Here is a 17,674-nt window from a genome sequence, read left to right as displayed (position 1 = left end):
GTCTTCTGCTGAAACGGGCACTGCTGTGGCGGTATTGAATGAATAGGGCACTACTTGTAGTATTTGAAAGAGAATGTGGCTTCTGCGGAAGCGGGCACTGCTGCGGCATTTGAAAAGAGAATGTGGCTTCTGCGGAAGCGGGCACTGCTGTGGCGTCTGAAAAGGAATGTGGCTTCTGCGGAAGCCGGCACTGCTGCGGCATCTGAAAAGGGAATGTGGCTTCTGCGGAAGCGGGCACTGCTGTGGCGGTATCGAATGAATAGGGTGCTCCTTGCGGCATTTGAAGAGAATGTGGCTTCTGCGGAAGCAGGCGCTGCTGCGGCATCTGAAAAGAGAGTTTGGCTTCTGCGGAAACGGGCACTGCTGCGGCGTCTGAAAGGGAATGTGGCTTCTGCGGAAGCGGGCACTGCTGCGGCAGTATCGGACGAGCGGGGCACTGCTGCGGCCTTTGGAAGAATATGGCGTCTGCGGACGCGGGCACTGCTGCGGCATCGAAAAAAGAGTGTGGCTTCTGCGGAAGCAGGCACTGCTGTGGCGTCTGAAAAGGAATGTGGCTTCTGCGGAAGTGGGCACTGCTGCGGCGGTATCGAATGAGCAGGGCGCTGCTGCGGCGTCTGAAAAGAGAATGTGGCTTCTGCGGAAGCGGGCACTGCTGCGGTGGTATCGGATGAGCGGGGCACTGCTGCAGTATTTTGGGACAGAAAGTGGCTTCTGCGGAAGCGGCCACTGCTGCGGTATGTGGAAAGGGAAGGAGGCTTCTGCGGGAGCGGTTACTGCGGCAGAGCGGGAATACGCGAAGGCTCCTGTGGGAGCGGGGTGCTGCTGGGATGGTTTGGAGTGGAGGTGAGCAGCTATGGGTGGATAAGGGGATGGCTATGGCGGGTCTGCGGACGGGTGAACAGGGGTGTACTGGCGTTAAAAGGGGATCAGCTGATGAGGGTTCGTTGAGCTTCTCTGATGAGGAAGCGTTCTGACCGAATGTAGGTCTTGAATGCCTCTGATGTCCAACGGCCGAGTGTCTGGATCTGAGGCTGGGAGAGGCCTTTTTGGGCGGCTGTGGTAGCTGCGCCTATGCGAAAGGAGTGGCTGGAGTAGTGATCTGCTGGGATGCCGGATAGTAGTGGGACGGACTTGAGGTGTTTTTGGAACCAGAAGCGTGTGGCAGGGCGATTTGAGTCGTTGACGAAAAGCGGGTCGGATGGGAGTTTGGCCTGCGGGCTCCTGTACTGTAGGTAAGCTAAGAGGGTTTGGTATGGTTGGATTGGTGACTGGAGATTGAAGATATAAATGACGTGGCCTCTTCTCGCTTGGTCTGTCTTGCTTTGCTTGATGAGATAGGAGATTGCTTCGGTGTCTGGTGCTGATAGTTCTGAAAGGGTTGGGTGGATTTTTGGATTGAAGTTGGATGTGATGGTGAGTTCCGAGCATCTGAGAAAACCGAAGAAGGCCAAGAAGCGTGCGGGCGGTGTGCATGGAGTGGTAGCCTCTGCGGAGGGTGGAAATGCATTTAGTTAAGATCTCTAGAGTTATTGGCTGTCTAGCGTCTGGGCGGGTGGGTTGGGCTCTTTGGATGCCCTTGATGAGCATGGATGTCTGCGGGCTGGTTATTCCTGGGGAGGGTGAGCCGAGCATGAGTTTGTGGAAAAAATGGATTCCGCTGAGGTAGCCTTTGATGGAGCTGGCCTGGAGGTTTTTGGTGACGTTGAGATGGGAGGTGAACGAGGTGATGGTGAGTAGGGAAAAATCGGGGAAAGGCAGGTTGTAGGTGCGGTGGAAACTTTTGAAACTATTCCAAGCAGTTAAGTACGATTGGAGGGTCCTGGGGGAGACGGCATGGAGGATGGAACTGAGGGAAGCATCTAGGAGGGTTCTTAGAGTGTGATTTACGGGAATATCAGCTCTGAATATGGAGGTACTGGCGTTGGGAGTTTGTCGGCATCTGGCACCAGCAGCCTGAATTTCTGGAAAGCAAACCGAGAGAGAGAGTCAGCTATTTGATTTTTGGACCCGGGGACATGTTTTGCATTTAGAATGAACTGGCCGCATGCCGAGATCCAGATGAGACGTCTTAGAAAGGGCATTAATGCGGGGGAGTGAGACCGGCCTTTATTTATGCAATGCACGACCGCTTCGTTATCGCAATGCACTACGATGCTTGCGGTGGACCATTCTTTCCCCCACAGAACCGCTGCGGCGACGAGAGGATATAACTCAAACAATGCTGAGGATGACAGGGACTGCGGTAAATCTGACAGCTGGGGGGGCCACGTGGATGCAAACTAGCGGCCTCTGTAAAATCCCCCGAAACCGCAGGAGGGGGCGGCATCCGTAAATAATTGGATGTCGTCGGGGTGGGAAACCATGCTGTTACAGAAGAAGGATAAGCCGTTCCATTGTTTGAGGAAGTTTATCCATAGCCTGAGCTCGTTGCAACACGAGCTGGATAGGGATAGATGATCCTCCAGCGCGTGCACGGAGGACGCGAGGGATAGTAGGTGAGAAATAAAAGGGCGGCCCTGCGGGATGATGCGCATTGCGAAGTTTAGGTGACCGAGGATCGACAACAGCTCGCGCTTGGAACAGTTTGGGTTGTCTAAGAGGGCGGAAGCGACCAGGATCGTTCTATCGATTTTCTCTTTGGGCAGGGAAGCCTGGAATTTTTTCGAGTCTAGTTTGATGCCTAAAAATTCGATGGACGTGGTTGGGCCCGTGGTTTTGTCCTGGGCGAGCGGAATCCCGAGTTTGGAAAAGACGGGAGGCGAGATTAACAAAAAATCGTCTAAAAGGTGGATGAGGTATGGGATTTCGTAGTTATTGGAGAGGATCCAGCAGATAGCCTCTGCCAGCATGTCGAAAATTTTTGGGCTGCTTCTGCAGCCGAAGGTTAGGCGGACGGAAAAGTAAAATTTCTCGTGCCAGCGTATGCCGAATAAATGCCAAAAATCTGGATGGATGGGCATTATTTTAAAGGCGGAGGCGATGTCGACTTTGGCCAGCCAGGCGCTGCGACCCGCGTCTTTGATCAGTGTTATGGCTTGGTCGATGTCGTGGTAGTGGAGAGAAAATTCTTCGAGCGGAATGAGGCTATTAATGCTTGGGAAGGGGGAGTTATGCGGGGATGAGAGATCGATTATTAGACGTTTTTTTACCAGAAAATTTCCGGGTCGCGACGCCAATCGGACTGACGCGAAAACAGGGGAAGGGAGGAACGTTGAAGGGGCCGATCATGAAGTTTGACTCGACTTCGTTTTTGATTAGAAGATCGACTGTGTCGGGTTCGGCGAGGGCTGACTGAAGGTTGGCACAAATGATGCTTTGTTGCGGGAGGCTTTCGACGCCAGGATTAAAGCCGTGAGTAAGACCGGTCAATAAAAAATCAGTAAAGTTGATGTCGGGGTGCTGGGACAGTTCGGCAGACAGACAGTAAATTTGCACAGGAGTCGATAAGTAAGGTTTTTCATCTTTATTGGAGGATTTAAACACTGGACATATGGTGCGGGCGTGTGCGCCGCCGCAGAAGCTGCAGACGTGCATGTAGCGGCAGCGATGCCTGGAGCACCTGCTCGCGTTGAAGTTGGAGCAGACCTGGTTGTTGGAGAAGGAGGAAGGGTGGCGTCGGTGGTTTGGAAGTGGGTCGGTTGGAGTGGTTCGCTGGCGCGGGACATAGCTGGTTGATTTGCGCTGAGGCGGTTCGGCGCAAGGAGGGGTGGGCGGGGTGATGAGAGGGCATGCCGTGGTGGAATGGGCGACAGAACGGCAGACTGAGCATGTGACGTTGCGGCAGCCCAAGAAGACTCTGTTGTGGAGCTCGGTATCCAGAGCCCCCCAGTACGGGCACTGGTTCCACTGAGCCACCCTGATGGCACATTTTGCTGAAAACAGCTTGTGGTAGGTGTAGAAGTTGCGTGCCTCCGTATAAGGCGAGCTCGGCGACTATTGAGAGATAGTCGCTGAGCTCGCGTCTCCTGTGTGGGAAAGCTGTGCAAATTACCTCGGAGTAACGGGTGAATGCGATCGTGAATTCGGAAAATGACAGAATGCGTGACGGATTATGCGCTGAATTTTTTAATGTGACGGAAAAATCGCCGCAATCGATTTGGCGGTCTGAAGAGGGTGGTGAAAGTGATGACAGGAGAGAAAAAAGGTCTATGTCCGCACCTGTTAGGATCTGTGCTCTGATGCTGCTGGCGACAGGAGGTGGTTCCAGGGCAGGAGCGTTCGGTGGGATGGGCGTCGGAATGGCGGATGCCAGCGTGAACGGAGGGCGAGCTTGAGGATGAGGAAGAGGAGGAAGAATGGCGGAGGCAGGCTCGCGCTGGCGTCGCCTCCGGGAGCGAAGACTGAAGGGAGGAAAGGAGGGAGAGAGGAGAAGGGGGGCATTTGCGCCTGTGCCGCTGACGGAGGCAGCCTCACGCCGGCGACGGCTCCGGGAGCGAAGATGGAAGGAAGGAACGGAAGGAGAGAGGGCTCGTAAGGAGTCTGGGCTCGCGCCGCTAGCGGAGGCAGCCTCGCGCTAGGGTTTGAAGGCGGAGCCTCGGGCCATGGACCGGGGAGCGCATAGCAGGAAGGAGAGAGGAAAGGCTGTGGGTGAGCTGGAAATGCCGGCGGAGCCATGCTCACGCAGCTTGTGGCTGAGGGGGCCGGCGCGGCGCCGGGGGCAGCTGGGCGGAGAAACGGGCTAGGGCTAGCAGCGACGGAATCCGGGGCATGGCCCAGGCTTGCCGAGGGCCGGCTACGGCGGCTTGGAGCCCGGAGACCCCTCCTCACGGGCGTGGTGTTGTTTCCAGGCCGTGAGTACGGGCCGCTGCGGGCCGGACTCGGTTTGTCGGCCGTTTTTGATGGAGGAGTGGAAGTCGGCGCTGGGTTTCTTGGCTGGAGAGATGAGTAGAGGCTGTAGAGCTCCGCCTTGTTCATCCGCCGTGAGAAGTAGACGTCGGCGTTGTTCAGCGCTTGTCTTAGGCTTAAGACTGTCCACTTCTCGATAGCGGGGACGAAGGAGCTGGCTGAGGCATATGAGGATGTGGGAGAAGGTGGAAGACGCCTGGAAGGGGGAGTCGAGGGCGAGACTCGGCGTCTCGAGGATCGAGAAGCGGCTCGGGAGGGCCGACGGCCCCGCGGTGTAGCCGTGGGCTCGATTGCGGTGTCTTGGCAGGTGCTAGCGCGCTGGGTGGCGCTGGGAGACTCCAGAGGACCCTGGTTGTCGAGGGAGTTGTCGTTCGTGAACAGTTCGATCTCTGACATCGTGGCGATTGGGAGTACCAATGCTGAAAACTGTAGAGAGAATGAAGGTAAGATGGCTTGGTCTATTTATAGAAGTTCTCTCTTGGCTGATGGGATAGACTGAGTGATTGCTGATGGTGAATTGGCCGTGTTAATTATCTGCGCGTGCTCCTCCCGAAATTTGTTAATAAAACATCACTAAACGTTGCTTTCTCGAAAACAAAATCAAGTACATAAATGCTGCTAACATATTGTAGCCCAGTTTGTGCTGTTTACAGTGTTATTAGACTTTAGCCATTTATATATTTATAAGCAACTGAAAAAAACACAAATGTCAGGGCATGTCAAAAAATCTCCAGGCCCCCAAAACACCCTCAGACCCCAGGGGGTTAAAGACATGGAGCTGGACAGTGTTCTTTACAAACTGTTGTCATTAGTGGCAACAATTGGAGCTACATCTGCAGGTGTAAAAAGGAGCTTCTCCTGTTTAAAGCGGCTCAAGTCCTACACCCGTAACACAATGGGCCAAGACCGTTTAAGCAGCCTAGCTCTGTTGGCCATTGAGAGGACACTGGTCAAGTCACTGGAAAAGACGCCTAGTTGGTACGACAGCGTCACAGAGCATTTTCATGAAAAGGAATGTAGGGCAGAATTTACGTATAAATAAATGGACAATTTGTATGATGTAGGCCGAAAATGAGCTTCCCCTCTTTGAAAGACCAGCAGCCGCCACTGATGCACATGGAGCTGACTTTGCCATACACGTGCATTGAAGGGATTTTTTTTTAAAAACATTGCAACAACATTCAGGTGGTTTCATTACATACCACAGGACAAGGCTGATCAAGCCCTGGAGGTCCCTGCTCTCCCTTCTGTCCTTTCAGACCTTTTTTTCCAATTGAACCTCTGTCACCCTGCATGTTGAAATAAAGAAGAGCACATTAGAGACGTAGGGTAAAACTGAAACTGTTTTGAATAAAGCTGGTCGGATTGTACTTGTACAGCATTAAGAATTAAATTTAAAATAATATACCATATATGCAGTATTAAACACACAAATCATTAACCTTCTCCCCCTTGTCTCCTCTGTCCCCCTTTTCTCCTTGAAGCCCTGGGAAACCCTATCACAGGACAGCCATGTTCAGTAAGTAATGACTTCATATACTTGCATAAATAACACCATAATGATTACTTACATCTAAACCTGGTTCACCTTGTTTCCCCTTGAAACAAAGCACAATGGCAAAATAAACAAAAATTAACAGGGTTTTTGAAGTGAGTGTAGGCCTTATTAACTTGTCGTTTAAGGTGTACAAAACACTGACCTTTTCACCTTTTGCACCTGGCAGGCCTACCAAGCCATTAGACCCTGGAAAGCCTTGAAGACCCTAAGCACAAGCAGCATAATTGTATCCACCCAGTCTTGATGTGGTTTCTGCAATATTGGTTTTTGCAGCAAAACTTACCCGCTGCCCAGGTGGACCTTTCTCTCCAGCATTGCCCTTTTCTCCTTTAACTGCCTCACCAGGCTCTCCCTGTGTAATATTTAAATTAATGTTAGATTGATGTTAAATATTTAATCTCCTATGAACATGAAGTTTCAACAGTGCTTCCCAGTCTCACCTTGGGTCCAGGTAATCCATGATATCCCTGAAAGAAATGAATGGGGGAATTTTTTTTTAGTATGCTTAGCTTTCCTTAACAAAAAAGAAGTTCAGATGCTTTTTATCTTTTCAAAAATCTAGTTAGGAATGATTAAACTGTATTCCTTACAGCAGGCCCAGGTGGTCCAGGTGGCCCTGGCGGGCCAGGCAAAGAGATAATCTGGGCCTACAAGAGAGTTATTAAAATTAATCTAATTAAGTTACATCTGGATTACATGGGATCTTCATATGAGTGTGTTTTAAACTCACCAGATTGTCCTCAAGCCTAGAGTCTCCTTTGTCTCCCTTTTGCCCTGATTCGCCCTAAAATGCCATGACAAATCAACATGTATCATAACCTTATAAGGTTGCAGTAAACATGATATGTAATATGTTGGTAATACTCACTGAAGGCCCTATGAGTCCAATTTCCCCCTTTTCCCCTTTTGCCCCTGCTGCTCCTGGCTCTCCTGCATCACCCCTCTCTCCCTTATTGCTCTGGATGAAGCATCAAGCAATTTAATGCAGTACACTTGTATAACTATAGTCAGACTGTGTATGAACAAACCTGCTTTCCTTCAGGTCCTGGTGCCCCAGGTAGGCCCATTTCTCCCTGTTACGAATACATATTTGAGATATATCTGAATGTTATGTATCCCAGCAATAGTAACGGGTATATGACAATGCATTTCAATGAAAACGTATAACTCACTTTTGGCCCTTGCTCTCCTGGAGGTCCTGGAGGCCCCTATTGGTACAAAGAAAATGTCAATACAAAAAGTGATTACTGGAGATACTGAAGGGTCTTTGCACAATTGCCATTTTTCTAACTGAAATGTACCTGTAGAGCTTTGAGTCTAACATCCAGATCAGCATTTTCTATGAATCCAGTTGCTCCTTTCTCTCCCTGAGAGAGATGGAGGGAAATGACTGTCAAGCATCTAAGATGTTCAAAAAAGAAATATGTAATGAAGAAATGACTTCGTTAAACATTCACCTGGGGTCCAGGATCTCCACCATCCCCCTTTTCACCCTAAGGAATCAGGATTATTGTATTTTTTTCAGTAAGTGCACTTACTCCGTAAACAGACCTAAATGAAACTACATAGATCTCATAAACACTATAAATGCATATTCTTATTATAATTACCAGCTTCTCAAGAGACAGCTCACCTTCATGCCAGGGGATCCATCAGTCCCTCTTTTCCCTTCAGTACCTGGAGCACCCTTATCTCCCTATATGCCAAACAACTGCATAAAAATTAAGGTTGTCTTTGTGTGTATGAAATAGAAAAAAGGGGGGTGAAAATCTAACCTTGTCCCCTACAGGGCCCTGTGGGCCAGGCATGCCATTGGCACCATTCATACCCTTAATGAGAAAACAATGGATATTAATTTTGTAGGCAAATGCTGTGCAATGAAAAATAAGTAGTAGTGAATATTAAACGTACATATATACAGTATTTGGACAATTCTGAATGCTCAAATCTGCATGACATCAAAATTTACACTATATACTTTGTTAGCGCACATTGCTAGTCTTGAGGTGAGGTAATCTGTTAAGTTAATACACAGAAAAAAACTCTTGGTAACGTTTAAACAAATTCTTAAAATCTTTCGTTAATTATTTAGTTACTTAAACTACTTTTATCAAACTGGTACCAAGGTGATTTGATGTTCCAATAATGTTTGACAGGGTCCAAATGTATTTTTTCTTATTTTTGAACAGCATATCTATCATTTTAGTATTTGAAAGAAACTTATTTTTTGTGTTTTGCATTAAGCATTTAATTGTACTATCTTACAAATACTACTTGGTTTGATATAGTTGTTTTTATTATTTTGACATTAATACTACATTCATGCATTTTTAATTTTGGCTGAAGTGTCCAAAGTATTTAAGGGACCACTCATGTGATTCACATATGTGACCCTGGACCACAAAACCAGTCATAAGGGTTTTTTTAAAAATTGAGATTTATACATCATATGAAAGCTGAATAAATAAGCTTTCCATTGATGTATGGTTTGTTAAGATAGGACAATATTTAGCTGATATACAACTATTTCAAAATCTGGAACCTAAGGGTGCAAAAAAATCTTAATACTGAGAAAATTGCCTTTAAAGTTGTACAAATGAAGTCCTTAGCAATGCATATTACAAATCAAAAATTTCAAAAGAGGAATCAAAAAAGGAAATTCACAAAATATCTTCATGGAACATGATCTTTACTTAATATCCAAATGATTTTCACATACAGTGTATTTTTAGATATTGCTACAAATATACCCGTGCTACTTATGACTGGTTTTGTGCTCCAGGGTCACATGTGTTCATAGACACATGTATATACCTGCATGCCTGGTGGCCCTCTTGGTCCCTGTAGAGAAAATATGCATTATCCAGTGCGTAATTAAGATATGACATGTCACTTTCGTTTAACAGCATTACTTAATTCCATTAAGTTGTAGATCAATAATAAAATGAGTTCATATAAAAAGTTAAAATAAAAAAATATATATTTTAAAGTATAATTTTCTACCTCATTTCCATCTTTTCCAGGAGGACCCTGTTTTTAGAGAGAAAACATAAGAAATGTCATATTTAAAGGAGCAGGTCTCTTTTGACTGTCCACTAAATGCTAGACCTTTTTAGATCTATGATGGATAGCAGGGTTTCCCAAACTGGGGTTCGTGAGTTTATGACAAGCAGATAATTAAATTATAATTATAAAAAAAATAATAGGCTACGTAATATTAAAATAAAAAAATCTAAATAAAACGTACTAACAAAATATATATTATTTGTTTAAGTTGTGTCATGTGACCGACGTCATGACAACGGACACAATATCAGAAAACCGCAAAGTTGCGCAAAATGGACAGGTTCGTTTCATGCTCAAATATAAGAAAATTCCCAGAAGGTCCAAGCACAAGCCAGCATTAAAAAGTACCAAAGCAAGAAAAGCACTGCAAGTACAATGAAGACTACATCAAATTCGGATTTAGATCCATAGACGGTGCTAATGGCAAGCCCTCTCCCATGTGCATTATATGTATGGAGAAACTGGCAAACGAATGTATGAAACCAGCTTTTTTGAGAAGGCATTTGGAAACAAAACATGCAAACTTGTCGACAAAACCAGCTGAGTTTTTCCAGGCTAAGCTGGACAGTTTAAAACAACAGCAGAAGCTGATAAATAAGACAGCCACTGTGGCCGAGAATGCCCTGAAGGCTTCTTATGCAGTATCACAGCGCATTGCCAAATGCAAAAAGGCCCATACAATTGCGGAGTCTGGTTATTCCTGCCGCAGTAGATATATGCGAAATTGTGTTCGGACCAGAGCAGGCTAAAAAAGTTTTTAAAAAAATACCACTCTCCGATAACACTGTTTCCAGGAGAATTTCAGAAATGGCAGATGACATTGAAGCACAGCTAATTGATAGACTTAAAAATGGAACTCCGTATGCGCTGCAAATTGATGTCAGATGTGGCAAGTCAAGCCCAACTGCTGGTTTTTATTCGCTATGTTTGGGAGAACAAAATCAATGAAGACATTTTGGGGTGCTTTATCCTGCCAGAAAGAACAACAGGAGCTGAGATTTTTGACGTGATCAATCGATTCATGACATCAAAAGGACTTAATTGGGAGAACTGCATCGGAATATGTACTGACGAAGCTAAAGCAATGACGGGCTCAAGGAAGGGATTCATTGCAAGAGTTAAGCAGGTGTCACCCAATATTGTGGCAACGCATTGTGTTTTACACAGAGAAGCACTCGCATCAAAAGAACTGTGTCCGGATCTGAAGTGCTTATTTCGGTTGTTAAAATTGTCAACTTTATTAAGACACGACCATTAAGTGTTTGTATTTTCTCTGCACTCTGCACTGAAATGGGCGCTGCTCACCATGGACTTCTTTTACACTCAGAGGTCCGCTGGCTGTCTCGCAGATCCGTTTTGCGGCGATTGAGCAATGAGATCGCTCAGTTTTTATCCAATCAGAATTCAAACTTGGCCACACACTTCAAGGACCCTGCATGGAACACAAAACTTGCATACTTGGCAGATGTGTTTGATGAACTGAATAAACTTAACACTAGTATGCAGGGTCCCCATACAAACATCCTGGACCTGTCTGACAAAATCGATGGATTTACAGAGAAGGTTCGACGCTGGATAGAACGTGTGAGAAATGGAGTAACAGCAATGTTTCCCTGCTACACAGAGTTGAATGATGGAGAGAGAGTGGACATCTCTGACACAATCTGTGCTCATCTCGCTGCTTGTTGATGGTTTCAGAAAATACTTTGGTGATGTGGAAAATGACTCGAAAACAGACAAAGACTGGATCAGAGATCCATTTACAAATGTCAGTACAAACAGCCCTCATAGTTTAACTGTGACAGAGGAGGACAAGTTGATTGATCTCAGCAATGACAGTTTTCTGCATCAGAATTTCCAGAATTGTGGATGTGATTATAATATCATTTTGGTTGAGCCCTGTTGTTTTGGCAACATATCCAGAGCTCACAAAAAAAAGCACTAAAGATATTCTTGCCTTTTGCAACTACATACTTGTGTGAGAGTGGGTTTTCAGCCCTGGGCTCCATTAAAACAAAGCAAAGAGCAAGGCTTGATGTCAAAGATGAGATGAGGGTGTGCCTGTCAAAGATTGCCCCCAGAATCAATGATGTGTGCAAGGCTCACCAAGCACACCTGTCACATTAAAAAGACACCTGCCACACTGAATGTCTACCAGTGTATATAGACGTTGTTTCCATTACAATTTAACTTTTTGTTTTTTTTTGGTAACACTTTATTTTGATAGTCCACTTTAGACATTCTACTAACAATAAGTAACTTTGCAACTACATGTCAACTAGCAGTCATTAGAGTATTAGTAGACTGTCTGCTTAATAACCTCTAACACTTTATTTTGATGGGTCCACAACATACAACAACATACTGAGTATTAGAAACTTTGCAAGTATATGTCAACTTATTCTACTAACCCTAAACCTACCCTACTGAGAGTTAGTAGACATGCAGTTGCAAATGAACGTAGTTACAAAGTTACTTATATTTAGTATAATGTCTAAAGTGGACTATCGAAATAAAGTGAAAAAAAAAAAGGTTACAAAGTAAAGAAATATTGCAGGTTTATTCAAATGTAATGTAAAAGTGAAAACTTAAATGTATAATAAGAAAACCCCCATTTGGGAAATCCTGTATTAAAAGATTTCTAAATTATAGTCCAGTGTGGAAAAAAAAAACTAATGTGCAATAGTTATTTTACATTTTATGTTATTTGAATTGTACTAATATGAAATTGTATGTTCAAATGTGTTATAACAATATATACTACTGATTAAAACTTTAAAAAGGATAAATAGATTTTTTTGAAGTAAACATGCAAATGTCCTATTAAATTATTGAAATACACTCACCTAAAGGATTATTAGGAACACCATACTAATACTGTGTTTGACCCCCTTTCGCCTTCAGAACTGCCTTAATTCTACGTGGCATTGATTCAACAAGGTGCTGAAAGCATTCTTTAGAAATGTTGGCCCATATTGATAGGATAGCATCTTGCAGTTGATGGAGATTTGTGGGATGCACATCCAGGGCACGAAGCTCCCGTTCCACCACATCCCAAAGATGCTCTATTGGGTTGAGATCTGGTGACTGTGGGGGCCATTTTAGTACAGTGAACTCATTGTCATGTTCAAGAAACCAATTTGAAATGATTCGAGCTTTGTGACATGGTGCATTATCCTGCTGGAAGTAGCCATCAGAGGATGGGTACATGGTGGTCATAAAGGGATGGACATGGTCAGAAACAATGCTCAGGTAGGCCATGGCATTTAAACGATGCCCAATTGGCACTAAGGGGCCTAAAGTGTGCCAAGAAAACATCCCCCACACCATTACACCACCACCACCAGCCTGCACAGTGGTAACAAGGCATGATGGATGCATGTTCTCATTCTGTTTACGCCAAATTCTGACTCTACCATCTGAATGTCTCAACAGAAATCGAGACTCATCAGACCAGGCAACATTTTTCCAGTCTTCAACCGTCCAATTTTGGTGAGCTCGTGCAAATTGTAGCCTCTTTTTCCTATTTGTAGTGGAGATGAGTGGTACCCGGTGGGGTCTTCTGCTGTTGTAGCCCATCCGCCTCAAGGTTGTGCGTGTTGTGGCTTCACAAATGCTTTGCTGCATACCTCGGTTGTAACGAGTGGTTATTTCAGTCAAAGTTGCTCTTCTATCAGCTTGAATCAGTCGGCCCATTCTCCTCTGACCTCTAGCATGGACAGGACTGCCGCATACTGGATGTTTTTCCCTTTTCACACCATTCTTTGTAAACCCTAGAAATGGTTGTGCATGAAAATCCCAGTAACTGAGCAGATTGTGAAATACTCAGACCGGCCCGTCTGGCACCAACAACCATGCCACGCTCAAAATTGCTTAAATCACCTTTCTTTCCCATTCTGACATTCAGTTTGAAGTTCAGGAGATTGTCTTGACCAGGACCACACCCCTAAATGCATTGAAGCAACTGCCATGTGATTGGTTGATTAGATAATTGCATTAATGAGAAATTTAACAGGTGTTCCTAATAATCCTTTAGGTGAGTGTATATCTCTTGGGGTACTTTAAGTAAATTAACTGGTCAAAGGGGTTTCGGCTGACAAAAAAGTTTGAAAACCCCTGATGTATAGTATAACTACTTAAATCTAATTTTTTACTTTTAATCAAATCAGCGAAGAAAAAGTGAAAATGATCCAAATCTGTCTAAATTCTTTACAGACAGCAGCTCTGAAAGTGACAGTTTCTCTAAACGCAGACAAGGTTATTCTGCTAAGTTGAGTGTAACTTTGGAACACACCAAAACAACAGAAAACAGCCACACAATGGCCTGTTAAACATCTATTTCAGACTGTTCTGGCAGACGTCCTGTAAGCTGCCAAGGATGTATTCAAGTCAGCTACGGATTTAACATTGAAGAAATATTGCATAACACTTGCCTAAAATCAAATTAAATTGTACGTCTTCGTGTATTCCTACAGACACTCAACAGAAACATCTGCTGTCTTGATATGTGCCACAGTGCTGTGTCTGTTTGTCATGTTCCACAGCACTTATGGGAAAGACAAAGGCACAGCATCAGGCCTAATGAGGTGGTTTCACTTAGGCATATATAAACACAATTTGGGATACAATAACAGGAAATGGCCTTTGAGCTTCTTGACCCCAGAACATCTGCTCCCAATTTGAGGGAGAGAGCAGGGTGAGAATTTTTGCCCTTCATCATTGCACCATTCTTTGTTTGGATTAGATGGTAGTCTGAAAAGCAAATAAAGTGCTGAACATATGTTGGGATAAACTGGCTTAGGAAAACATTGGGAATTTACTACAAATGCATAAACTATCAAGGTTACTTACTCTGAAGCTGCAAGTTCAGTCGCTAAGTATCTCACGACTCCACAGACTGTTATATAATGCGTTACTGAGAACAGCATGATGAAGCTTCGTATGATTTTTGAGGTGATGGAAGATGAAAGAACTACAAGTTAATGCAAAACTAAATGTTAAAGCCACCCTATTCAAAGATGAGGATTTTAAGGATGCCTTGACTGGGAATCCATTAGACTTACACAAAAGAAGGTACACAGGCTCTATGAAATATTAAAGAAACTTGGGGGTGAGCTCTTTGTACTTTAAGGCTTTGAAGAGGTAATAAGAGTGGTCTGCCTCACCAATTCAATATGCTCAAACAGCTGAAGAGCTGCTGACGGTGATCCTACTAGTGCCAGCAGCGCAGAACTCATGCAAAAGTGGAGTCAACATTAGCTGACAGTTGACTGTTGATTTGGTGTTTCACAGCCTTTTCACCTTAGAAATCAACAAGAACATACCACAAAGCAATGCACTAAAACCCTTGTCAATACACTTTAGTGACTCTTAACACATAGCAACCATTGTACTTGAAATGTATTCTACAGCTACCTGTCTTAAAGGGGTCATCGGATGCTCATTTTTCACAAGTTGATATGATTCTTTAGGGTCTTAATTAAAAGTCTATAACATGCTTTGGTTAAAATTTCTCAATGGTAGTGTTAAACCTGTCAAAATCAGATCTGTTTTTAGCAAGCCATTATAGTCCATGTTGTTTTAAATGCTAATGAGCTCTGCTCGCCCCACCCCTCTCTTCCGTGGAGTGACAAGCAGACTGTAAACTACAGCCGTGAAACTGGTTAACAAGTACATTATTAGGAAAGGTGATTTGCAAAGATTCATTAAAAAAAAAAACGTATTCTCATTTCTGTAGGTGAGGCTGGATCACGAATGATTAGCGCGAACATAGACGCATTTAGGCAGATTGGGGATAGGCGCATTCACTTCAAAGCGAAAGTAATGTTAATCCTCTGCATCTTCAGCAGCTCAGATGCAGGGAGACAACAAAACACCTCAATCGGAGACATTCTTGCCTGCACCGGAGTCGACACAATGGCAGACAGCTCTCAGCTCACTCAGGGCGGGTCTAAGATAGACGGCCTTGTCAATCAACTATCGTGGGAGCGGCCTGTGCAGAACTACGTCATTCTGACAGGAATTTCAGAACAGGCTGATTTGAGAAAGGGGATTTTAAAACAGGGATTCAAATAAACCCACTGGGTGGATTTTTATCATTATAGGATGAATGTTTACACACACGTCCAACACACATTTATGTTCAAACAACTTAAAGTGAATTTTGCATCCGATGACCCCTTTAAAGGTGCAGTAGGAGATCTTGGAAAATGCTAACTTTAGCCTAATAGCACTGAAAGCGTTCCACGTTCCACCCTCCCTGCAAATTTGCGTCCAAAGCCACGCCTCCTGAACGCATGAACACAAACAGACCAGAAGACCAGAGATAACATTACTACAATACATCATATGTTATACACCGGTGAGGAAACTTTATAGTACAGTTAGAAGATCAGGCTGTTGATGTTTGTTCTCACTCTGTCTGCATAGCATATGTGAACACGCTGATGACGTATCCTGTCTGCTCAAACGGTGCGCAGAAGTATGCAAATACAAATGCTAACAGGCAGGTAGCAAAGTCAATCGAAATGCTTGGAACGAGCGATTTTATTGGACGGACATTTCTTGGTCCTACGCCTTCCACAGAACATATAAATACATTTAGACCACTTAATGACTGCTATCGGGATGTGAAGAGACTTTCAACCAGCATAACAAAAAATGTTTTTGAAGACAATCACCTTTTGCACCTTTAAAAAATCTACGTATTTTTAAACTCATGTCACTGATGCCAAGAACAAATGTAGAAGCAAATGCAATATATCTGAATTCAACACTAAGCACAGGGTTCAGCTCAGTGAGAAGCTGCACCTGGTCTTCTGAGCGGGGTCTTCAGCACAGTGTGACTCATATATGAGTCACAACAGCTGTAGAATGAGTGAGCTCAGTACAGACACAGGCACACAAGACCATGCGAGATAAAATGCAAGTGTCTCACCGGCTCTCCTGGGTGGCCCTGCGGCCCATCTCTGCCTGTGTTTCCTGGAGGCCCTCTGGGACCAGGTGTTCCTGGAGGTCCTGGGGGCCCAGCCTGACCTTGATCACCCTAAATACAGAGAGAGAACAAGTATTTGTTTTATTTGTTTCACTATTTGTTGTACATTGTCTTTGTTTCACTGATCTCGAATAGGTACTTTACCTACATTGGTTATATCATGTTTCATATTCATTCTGTCTCATATAACCACTGATATTCTGAGCCCTGATTCTGAGTTTTGTTGCGGCAAATGCTAAAATGCTTCTGGGACCGAAGCTTCAAGGAGCAGCTATGTATGAAGAAATGTCTGTTCCTCACAAAAACGATTCCTGATTAACATATTAAGATAATGCAAGACACTTTTACAGCTAAAAAAAGGCAAAAAGTTATTTTGGCTTGATTATTTGCTGTGGTCTGGCAAACATGATTTGTCTCTTTTGTCAATAAAAACAACAATTATCCTCTCTTTGAAATTCAAAACAGGCATGCAACACAACATTGTAAACTGCCAGATGAGCTAATTGAGGCCAAGGACACACAGAAGAAATGAGAAAAGCAGCAAGGCATGCATGCATAAATCCGGGTCTACCTTTAGAAGGTACCTGTGAAAAGTGTGGTGGTGAACTGTAGCCGAGAGAAAGCCATGCTCATAGCGAGGGAAGACCATCTAACAGCAGAGGACAGATAATGAGAAAGATGGACAGAGTGAATAAGAAAGCAGCGATGCCAGTAATCATAGCTGGAGAAACAGATTCAGCTTGCACCATCTTCCCTCAGTGTAAAGGGTTGTGGGAACAAAGGAGAAGTGTAAAAACAAAGTTGAAATAAAGTAAGGTATGAGGCACATTCATGTTTGTGAACATGGACAAGGGATGATAGGCTGGGAAGGACAAACCTTGACCGTGAGAATCTGATTACTGAGCAGGCCTGCAGAGGCAGCGTAGGCCGGTGGTCCCTGGGAGGTCAGAGGTCATATAGAAGAAAACGGAGGCAGGAAATGACATAAGGGAGAAAGAGGAGATGATTCGGAGAATGACATTGTTACGATACATGTAATGGAGGGTGATGACATCTTATATTGTACTTCTGTGCAGAACTGAGCTTCAACTTGAAATTGAATCCTGTGAGAGTTATTCTGGCTATTCTTTTGTTTTAAGAAACCAAGCCCAAATATGATTAACTTTCAATGGGAGCACATGGCAATGAGGTTTATGTTTAGAGTTGCGGTT

The 17,674-nt window shown here is 44.4% G+C and overlaps 1 pseudogene across 1 annotated transcript in view; it reads right to left on the bottom strand.

Moving 5' to 3' along the window:
• Window positions 1-17,674, bottom strand: part of LOC306862130 — a 108,105-nt pseudogene that overhangs the window by 8,558 nt on the left and 81,873 nt on the right. The window contains exons 9-27 of the transcript in view: window positions 17,341-17,400; window positions 16,407-16,514; window positions 9,407-9,433; window positions 9,218-9,244; window positions 8,179-8,232; window positions 8,037-8,099; window positions 7,861-7,896; window positions 7,705-7,770; window positions 7,576-7,611; window positions 7,432-7,476; window positions 7,272-7,361; window positions 7,134-7,187; window positions 6,994-7,050; window positions 6,844-6,870; window positions 6,687-6,755; window positions 6,546-6,608; window positions 6,417-6,443; window positions 6,288-6,341; window positions 6,048-6,134 (exon numbers count right to left, since the gene is read on the bottom strand). The product of the transcript in view is annotated as an uncharacterized misc_RNA (transcript). The remainder of the gene's footprint in view (window positions 1-6,047; window positions 6,135-6,287; window positions 6,342-6,416; window positions 6,444-6,545; window positions 6,609-6,686; window positions 6,756-6,843; window positions 6,871-6,993; window positions 7,051-7,133; window positions 7,188-7,271; window positions 7,362-7,431; window positions 7,477-7,575; window positions 7,612-7,704; window positions 7,771-7,860; window positions 7,897-8,036; window positions 8,100-8,178; window positions 8,233-9,217; window positions 9,245-9,406; window positions 9,434-16,406; window positions 16,515-17,340; window positions 17,401-17,674) is intronic.

The sequence above is a fragment of the Barbus barbus genome, assembly GCF_936440315.1.
Source record: "Barbus barbus genome assembly, chromosome: 43".
Classification (NCBI taxonomy): Eukaryota; Metazoa; Chordata; class Actinopteri; order Cypriniformes; family Cyprinidae; genus Barbus; species Barbus barbus.
Note: the sequence above shows the minus strand (reverse complement) of the source record. Positions and strands in the feature narration are given on the sequence as shown.